At 39.9% G+C, this 9,514-nt stretch overlaps 1 non-coding gene across 1 annotated transcript; it reads left to right on the forward strand.

Annotated features, from left to right (window-relative positions):
• The first annotated feature begins 8,916 nt into the window (after positions 1-8,916).
• LOC127088548 (small nucleolar RNA R71) lies at positions 8,917-9,023 on the forward strand. Its single transcript, XR_007790379.1, has one exon. It is a non-coding gene; the product is annotated as a small nucleolar RNA R71 (small nucleolar RNA).
• The last annotated feature ends 491 nt before the right edge of the window (positions 9,024-9,514 follow it).

Below are 9,514 nucleotides of genomic sequence, written 5' to 3' on the forward strand. Positions count from 1 at the left end.
CAAGACAAGACAACTCCCATCAGATTCCACCAAGTCTTCCCCAAGACAAGACAACTCCCACCTAGTCTGCACCTATGCATGCCAACACTGCCACCTAGTCTGCACCTATTCTGCAAGATTCCCACGCATGCCTTACACTTGTCACGTTTTTGCATCATCAGATTCCACCAAGTCTTCCCCAAGACAAGACAACTCCCACCTAGTCTGCACCAATGCATGCCAACACTGCCACCTAGTCTGCACCTATTCTGCAAGATTCCCACGCATGCCTTACACTTGTCACATTTTTGCATCATCAGATTCCACCAATGCATGCCAACACTACCACGCATGCCTTACACTTGTCACATTTTTGCATATTCAGTCTACTTGAAAACGAGTATAAATAGAGGGTCATTCTTGCAAGTTTTCATCAACCACTAACACTTTTATTCAGAGAACTCAGGCGAAACTTCTCATCCACCAAGCTTCTTCCTACATTGCAGTCATGTCGCTTCTTACCATGGGCCAAGAACACAGAGGAACTAGGGCAAACATTGCCTCATTCGTAAGTTTTTCTTGAACATTGCCTCTTTCGTATGTTTGTAATTAGTTTTTTTAAAAGTCCAATATAATGATTGTTTATATTGTTTGTTTTTAAAGGATCCCAAGAAATTTCGTCAACGTTCACACCCAATGCCTTATCCAGACCCATGGTGCGTACCTTACATAGAGCGTGCGGGTTTCGGTCATGTAATGCATGTCGTAAATGCCACCATTGATGCCAAATTCATTTTGGCTCTGTGTGAACGTTGGAGACCTGAGACACACACTTTTCACCTACCAACTGGTGAATGTACCGTCACATTAGAGGACGTGTACATGCTTTTAGGTCTTAGAATAGATGGTAAGCCTGTGACCGGAAATGTTCAACAGCCTAACCAAATATGTGTTCAAATGTTGGGGGTAGATCTGGTCGAGGGTGAGGGGTCTGCCAAAGCAAGGGGTCAGGGTATTAAATTATCTAGCCTACAATTGTACCACGACTCCATAACTTTGACTGAGGAATCCTCCGAACAAGAAAAAGTCATAAAAACCCGGGTTTACATTATGCTATTGTTTGGGAACTTGCTATTTCCCGAAGGGACGGGAAATAGCATAAATTTTATGTACTTGAGTTTGCTCGGGGACATTGATAGAATAAGCACATATAGTTGGGGTTCTGCAGTATTAGCATTCCTATATAGCTCTTTGTGTAAAAATGCACAAAATGAGCACTGTACATTTTCTGGATGTGCTTTTTTGCTCCAAACATGGGGGTGGTGGAGATTGCCGAGGCTAGCCCCAGAAAATCCTAATGACTACTCCTTCCCCTACGCAACTAGGTAAATTTATGAACTTATTTCATTTTGTATATTTATTCTATAAATATTTGTAACTAATATTATTTATCTTTTTTTGTTTAGGTACATTACAACCGGACTGGATTACAGTCTTACCCCCAAAAATAAAATTATATTTTATCGTCAACTGTTGGATCGTCTCCGAGCACAGGATGTATTACCACTAAATCACTCAGCTTCTAACTGATTTATTAATATCATGCATTCTCGATAAATAACATATTTACTTTTTTCTTTGCAGTTTATTTGGAGGCCATATTTGGGGTTGGAACATCAACCCAACCCCGAAGATGCAGCTGTTTGGACAGCAAAAACGGCCATAATGCGGTTCACCACTGTGGAGATGCACCAAAGTGACCGTGTCAAGCTTCAATTCGGAATGCATCAAGAAATCCCAGGCCCCCCAATGTCTATGGAACCTTGGCATCTAAAAAAAGTCAGCCACCAGTGGTATGCCCAAAATTGGAAGGAATTTGCTAAGGAGTTTCGTAAAATGTGGAAAGACCGTGCCCACTATGTTCTACAATTTCCGGTGGCGCCCAACGAAATGAAGCCGACAAGGGAATATGTGGATTGGTATAGAGCAAATACCAATCCAGAAATGATTGTGTCAGACCCGTTCTATTTGGACGATCCCCGGATGCAACAACCATATTTCCAACAACAACAACCACCACAGTATTCCCAACAACAACAACCACCACAGTATTCCCAACAACAACAACCACCACCTTATTACCAACAACAACAACCACAACCATTTTACCAACAACAACCACCACCACCTTATTACCAACAACAACCACCACCACCATATTACCAACAACAACCACCACAACACATGTCCACCCCCCAACCAAATCAACAATACATACCACAAACTCAATCCCAATACCATGAAGACTACCAACAACAAACTCAACATTCCCACCACCATCAACAGTCCCAACACCTACCACAATATCAATCCCCCTACTTCCACCAATCCCAACACTTCCAACACGACAATTTCCCAAGCTCTTCCAGTCCTCCACCTAGCCCCGACACGGGTATACAAGAGGACTACCAACAGGACTACTACACACCACAACAAACATTGCACTTTGGCCAACCCGATTCAACCCTAAACTACCAAAGACCACAATTCGAGGGCGCACCCAGCAGTAGTCAGTTTGTCCCACCGAGACAAAGCTTCGAGGGCGCAGAGGGGACCCGTCTTTCCTACAGCACTGAAGGGACTTCGACCCAACCACAACGGCAAGCGGCAAGGGGGCGCGTTAGGGCAAGGGGTGGTAATAGGGAAGCACCACCACCACGTGAACCGTCTAGGCGAGTAACTAGACCTCCCCCGTGCGGATCGTACCAGGGACCGCATCATATGTGATTAATCATATCTTTGTAATATTTGTCTTGTCTATTATTTAAATAAAAATATTTTCTGTTTATTATCTTTATATCTTTATCTTTATCTTTAAAAATATTGTCTATCATATCTTTATACGTATATAAATTAATTTTTTTTCCAAAAAATTACAAATAATATTAATTACTTATAAATTATATTAATATATATATATATATATATATATATATATATATCTTGTAAAAAAATTTCTTTATATATATGTCTTAACATAAATTAATATAATTAATAAAAAATATAAATTTATAAATAAAAAAAAATTAAAAAAACAAAAAAAATAACATTTAAAAAAAAAAAAAAAAAAAAAAAAATAGGAATGGGCATAGACAGCGCTTTTGTAAAAAGCGCTGTCTAAGGGGGGGATTAGAAAGCGCTTTAGGCAAAAGCGCTCTCTAAGGGGGGGCTTAGACAGCGCTTTTTGAAAAGCGCTGTCTAAGGTATACCTAAAAAAATTAAAATAGGAGGGTCTTAGAAAGCGCTTTTGGCCAAAGCGCTGTCTAAGGGGGTGGGGCTTAGACAGCGCTTTTCAAAAGCGCTGTCTAAGGTATACCTAAAAAATTTAAAAAAAAATGGAATGGGCATAGGCGCCACTCCTAGTGGCGACTTGTCCTACCCATTAAGGGTAGGCGCCAACTAGGGTGGCGCCTAAGGGTAAAATTTGGCCAAAAATGGCCATTTGTGTAATTATTTTGAAAAATGGTATATTTTTGAAATTTTTTTGAAATTTTTGGATATTTAAAAAAAAAATTCTAGGATTGTACTAAAGATCTACTATATTTGGTGACTCGTCAGACTCATGCATTATACTAAAAAGCAAAATAAACAACTAAAAGGAAATAAACTATCTAAAAATAGCAAATAAAAAGCGATAAAGGAAAAAACGAGAAAAACAATAAAGAAAGGACGATAGAGTTTCCTCCCACACTTAAATCGAACATTGTCCCCAATGTTTCGAAATAAGATAAGGGAAGAGTTACCTGACAACCTATTGCTGACCACTAGTGCCCTCGCCATCCTGAGGTGGACGACGGGATCGGGTACGACGACGGTCTCTCTGATCCATCCTCGCCTGCAAGGCATCCTGAGCGGTCCTCACCTCTCGAAGGTTACCCATAATGGAACCTTGAGTGGCTTCAATGAGTACTAAACTCCAATAGGTCGCCAAACCATTCAAATTTTTAGTCTCGATGCAAAATACTATAAAATAAAATAAAATAAAATAAATGCGAAAAAGTAAAATGAAAGAAAAACCATGGGTTGCCTCCCACGCAGCGCTTGTTTAACGTCATTAGCTTGACGATTAAAATTTATACACCTGTAGTAGTAGGGATTGGTGGATCAATCAGGGTGTGGCTCGAGTAGTATGCTGGAATGTCTCCTCCTTCGTAGAGCTTCAGTCTTTGTCCATTTACAATGAATGGACTACAGGTATCGTTCTTGATTTCTACGGCTCCGGATCTCAGAATCTTGGATACTTCGAAAGGACCAGTCCATCTTGAACGTAGCTTTCCAGGGAAGAGTCGTAACCTAGTGTTGAAAAGGAGAACAAAATCGCCTATATTGAAGTTTTTCTTTACTATTCTTTTGTCGTGATAGGATTTTGTCCTCTCTTTATATATTTTTGCATTCTCGTAGGCAGATTGCCTAAGTTCTTCTAATTTATGAATGTCTAGGGTACGCTTTTCTCCAGCGGCTAGGTAATCTAAATTCAAAGTTTTAATGGCCCAATAGGCCTTATGCTCTAATTCGAATGGTAAGTGACATGATTTTCCATAAACTAGTTGATAAGGAGTAGTTCCTATAGGGGTTTTGAAAGCGGTTCTATAGGCCCATAACGCTTCTTGAAGCTTCTGAGACCAGTCTCTCCTAGAAATAGAAACAGTTTTCTCTAGGATATGTTTTATCTCCCTATTAGATACTTCTACTTGGCCACTAGTCTGTGGGTGGTATGGTGTTGCTACTTTATGCCTAACTCCATATTTTCTTAAAAGTTTGTCAAATATTCTCGATATAAAGTGTGATCCTCCATCGCTTATGACTAAACGTGGTGTTCCAAATCTAGGGAATATATAGTTTTTAAATAGTTTGATTACTACCCTAGTGTCGTTTGTGGGTGCAGCTATAGCTTCAATCCACTTAGACACATAGTCTACAACTACTAAAATATACCTGTTTCCTAAGGATGGTGGAAAGGGTCCCATGAAATCTATACCCCATACGTCGAAGAGTTCTACTTCCTGAATGTTTCTTAGAGGCATTTCATCACATCTTGAAATGTTTCCAGTGCGTTGGCATCTATCACACTTGACAATGAGAGCATAGACATCACGCCACATGGTAGGCCAGAATAGGCCAGCTTGAAGAATCTTGGTGTATGTCTTAGAGGTGCTTGCATGTCCACCATAAGGTGCAGAATGACAATGCTCGATAATACTATTTACCTCTTCTTCTGGAACGCAACGGTGAAAAATGCCATCTTTACCCCTTTTGAAAAGGAGTGGTTCGTCCCAATAGAAGTTTCTCACATCGTGGAAGAATTTCTTCTTGCGGTGGTAGTCAAGATCAGGGGGTACTATATCAGCAGCTAGGTAATTAACGAAATCTGCATATCAGGGTACGTTACTTATTGCTAAGGAATTTTGGGGGTGCTCATAAGGATCTAGGTTATTATCTTCAACGGTTTCTACTCTAGCGATCAGTCTATCATAGGCAAAATCATCATTTATGGGTACTAGTTCAGGTTTTAGATGTTCTAGCCTAGAAAGGTGATCGGTTACTACATTCTCAGTGCCTTTTTTATCTCTTATATCTAAATCAAACTCTTGTAGTAATAGAATCCATCAGAGTAACCTGGGCTTGGCATCTTTTTTACTTAATAGGTAACGAATGGCAGCATGATCGGTGTAAACAATAATTTTTGCTCCTACTAGATAAGATCTAAATTTGTCTATAGCGAAAACTACAGCGAGTAATTCTTTTTCGGTTGTTACGTAGTTAAGTTGGGCAGCATCTAGGGTTCTACTGGCATAATAAATGACATGTAATTTTTTATCTTTTCTTTGTCCTAGAACGGCTCCAACTGCATAATCACTAGCATCGCACATTATCTCAAAAGGTTCCGACCAATCGGATGGTTTCATAATGGGTGCTGAGATTAATGCTTGCTTTAAAAGATTAAATGCGTCATTACATTTTTCATCAAAAATGAATTCAGCATCTTTCATTAAAAGTCCGGTTAAAGGTTTAGTGATTTTGGAGAAGTCCTTAATAAAACGCCGATAGAATCCAACGTGTCCAAGAAAGCTTCGGACTTCTCTGATTGTTTTTGGTGGTTTTAGGTTTTCTATAACTTCTATTTTAGCTTTATCTACCTCTATACCTTTTTCGGAAACTATATGTCCTAAAACTATTCCTTCGGTCACCATGAAATGACATTTTTCCCAGTTTAGCACGAGGTTAACCTCCACGCATCTCTCCAGGATTTTCTCAAAGTTAGCAAGACAATTGTGAAAATTGAATCCGTAAACCGAGAAATCGTCCATAAACACTTCCATGATACCATCTAGGTAATCTGCGAATATTGACATCATGCAGCATTGGAAAGTAGCTGGGGCGTTACAGAGGCCGAAAGGCATTCGTCTGTAGGCAAAAGTTCCATAAGGGCATGTAAAAGTAGTTTTTTCTTGGTCTTCGGGGTGAATAGGTATTTGGAAGAATCCAGAGTATCCATCTATATAACAGAAGTAAGAGTGTCTGGCTAGACGCTCCAACATTTGGTCTATAAATGGTAAAGGGAAATGATCCTTCCTAGTTGCTTTATTTAATTTTCTATAATCTATACACATCCGCCATCCTCATTCTAAATGTTTTGCTACATGTTCTCCTTTATCGTTTTGCACGACTATGATGCCTCCCTTTTTAGGTACTACATGCACAGGGCTCACCCACTTACTATCTGAGATCTGGTATATTATACCTGCCTCAAGTAACTTAAGAACTTCCTTCTTAACAACATCACTCATTATAGGGTTTATTCTTCTCTGATGCTCCCTTGAGGGTTTTGAATCTTCTTCTAACGAAATCTGATGCATGCATACGGATGGGCTTATACCCTTCAGGTCAGAGATATTATATCCTAAGGCTGAGGGATGTCTTCGTAAAACGTCTAAAAGTTGGTTCGTTACCTCATGGCTCAAGGTAGCACTAACTATAACTGGACGGTTCATCTTTTCATCGAGGAACTCATATCTCAGGTTCTTAGGCAGTTCCTTAAGTTCTAAGGTTGGTTTCTCAGGGCATGGCAAAGGATCTGGGGTAAGGGATAAACATTCGTAAAGGTTATCATCGATGTAAGGTTTCTTAAAGTCATCATCTTCCTTTATGAGAGTTGATGGTAACTTAATTGTTATAATTTCTTTTTGCTCTAATTCTCTAACACATTCATCAATGATATCTAAGGCATAACACGAGTCTCCCATCACAGGTGCCATAAGAAATTTCGAAAGTATAAATTCTATTTTCTCGTTACCTACCTCAAATGTCGACTTTCCTTTCTTGACATCTATTATGGCTCCTGCAGTCGATAAGAATGGTCTACCTAGAAGGATTGGTATATCATTGTCCTCTTTGATGTCCATGACAACAAAATCAGTAGGGATAAATAGTTGACCTATCCTAACAGGAACATCTTCTAAAATACCTATCGGATATTTAATAGATCTATCGGCTAACTGAAGTGACATCTTAGTGGGTTGTAACTCGCCTAAGTTTAACCTCTCACAAACTGCTAGAGGCATTAAGCTCACACTAGCTCCTAAGTCTAGAAAAGCTTTATCGATGACATGATTACCCAGAAGACAAGGAATGGAGAAATTTCCAGGATCTTTATCTTTCTTTGCTAATTTGTCCTCAGAAATAGCATTACATTCCAAAGGCTTTGGATCGTCAAGTCTACGTTTGTTGGTAAGGATGTCTTTCAGAAACTTTGCGTAAGAAGGTATTTGGGTGATGGCTTCTATGAAAGGGATTTCTACATGAAGTTTTTCTATAACTTTAATAAATTTTTGATATTGTTTATTGATCTGGGTTTGTTTGAGTCTTTGCGGATATGGTATAGGTGGTTTATATGGCGGGGGTGGTACGTAAATTTTATCTTTAGGTTCTTCTCCTTTCTCTCGACCTTCCTGGTTTTCAGATTCCTCTGGTTCCTTTACTTTGTCCGGGGGTTTGGTACATTCCTTAGAAGTTTCGGGTTCACTCAATCTTGGGTTTGGTGGCTCATCATAAGCGTTCCCACTTTGTAGGGTAATGGCATTGGCTTGTCCTCTCGGATTTTGTTGAGGTTGTCTAGGGAATTGTCCTCCAGGTGTAGTCTGAGGGGCTTGGTTTAAAGCTACCTGAGAGATCTGGGTTTCAAGCATCTTGGTATGAGTAACTATTTGGTCAACCTTGGTTCCTAACTGAGTAATCAATTCGTTAACATGAATGTTTTGGTTCATGAACTCCTTGTTTTGTTGGGTTTGAGCGGTGATAAAATTTTCCATAATTTTCTCAAGGCTCGACTTTGGTGGTACAGGTTGCATAGGTTGATTTGATCTTGGGGCTTGATAACTAGGTCTCGGAGGTGCATTATTTTGAATTGGGTTATTGTTTTTATAGGAGAAGTTAGGGTGATTCCTCCATCCAGGGTTATAGGTATTCAAGTATGGGTTCCCTTGGGTGTAGTTCACTTGCTCGGAGTGGGTTTCATTCAATAGACTGCATTCTGCAGATTGGTGTCCTTGGGTTCCACATATCTCACAATCCGATGAAACTGCGGCTACAGTATTCGGGTTCGTGTACATATGCTCGACTTTGAGGGCTAATGCGTCCATTTTAGCTTGCATCATGTCTATAGAGCTCAGTTCATGCACTCCTCCTTGGGCTTCCTTCTTCTTAACTGTCGCTCGTTCGACTCCCCATGATTGATGGTTTTGAGCCATATCTTCAATGAGGGCACTAGCTTCAGGATAAGGTTTGTTCATCAGAGCACCGCCTGCGGCAGCGTCGATGGTCATCTTTGTGTTATAATGAAGTCCATTATAGAAGGTTTGAATGATTAACCAGTTTTCTAAGCCATGATGTGGGCATGCTCGTAACAACTCTTTATATCTCTCCCAAGCTTCGAACAACGATTCTCCTTGGTTTTGGGTAAATCTAGTTATATGGTTTCGAAGAACGGCGGTCCTACTCGGGGGAAAATATCTAGCAAGAAAAACTCTTCTAAGGTTATCCCAAGTCATAATGGAATTGGGCGGAAGGGAATCTAACCATGATAGGGCTTTATCTCTGAGGGAAAAAGGAAATAGTCTTAAACGTATTGCCTCAGGAGAAGCTTCATTGGTTTTAAAAGTATATGCTAATTGAAGAAATATTTTTAGATGTTGGTTAGGGTTCTCGGTAGCGAGACCCGCGAATTGTCTATGTTGCACTAGTTGCAATAGGGACGGTTTAAGTTCAAAATTATTGGCTGGGATGATTGGGTTTACTATACTAGAACTAGGTTCTTCGTTAGATGGTTGAGCGAAATCTTTAAGAGGTCTTTGGTTTTGATCTTCGGCCATAGCTCTCTTAATTCTATGAAAGAATAAACGTGCGCGAGCGTAACGTTCAGGTTCCGCCAGAGGGTTTACTAAGCTTAAACTTCCGGTACTGCGAGTTCTTCGCATTG

This window comes from Lathyrus oleraceus, chromosome 5 (assembly GCF_024323335.1).
Source record: "Lathyrus oleraceus cultivar Zhongwan6 chromosome 5, CAAS_Psat_ZW6_1.0, whole genome shotgun sequence".
NCBI lineage: Eukaryota > Viridiplantae > Streptophyta > Magnoliopsida > Fabales > Fabaceae > Lathyrus > Lathyrus oleraceus.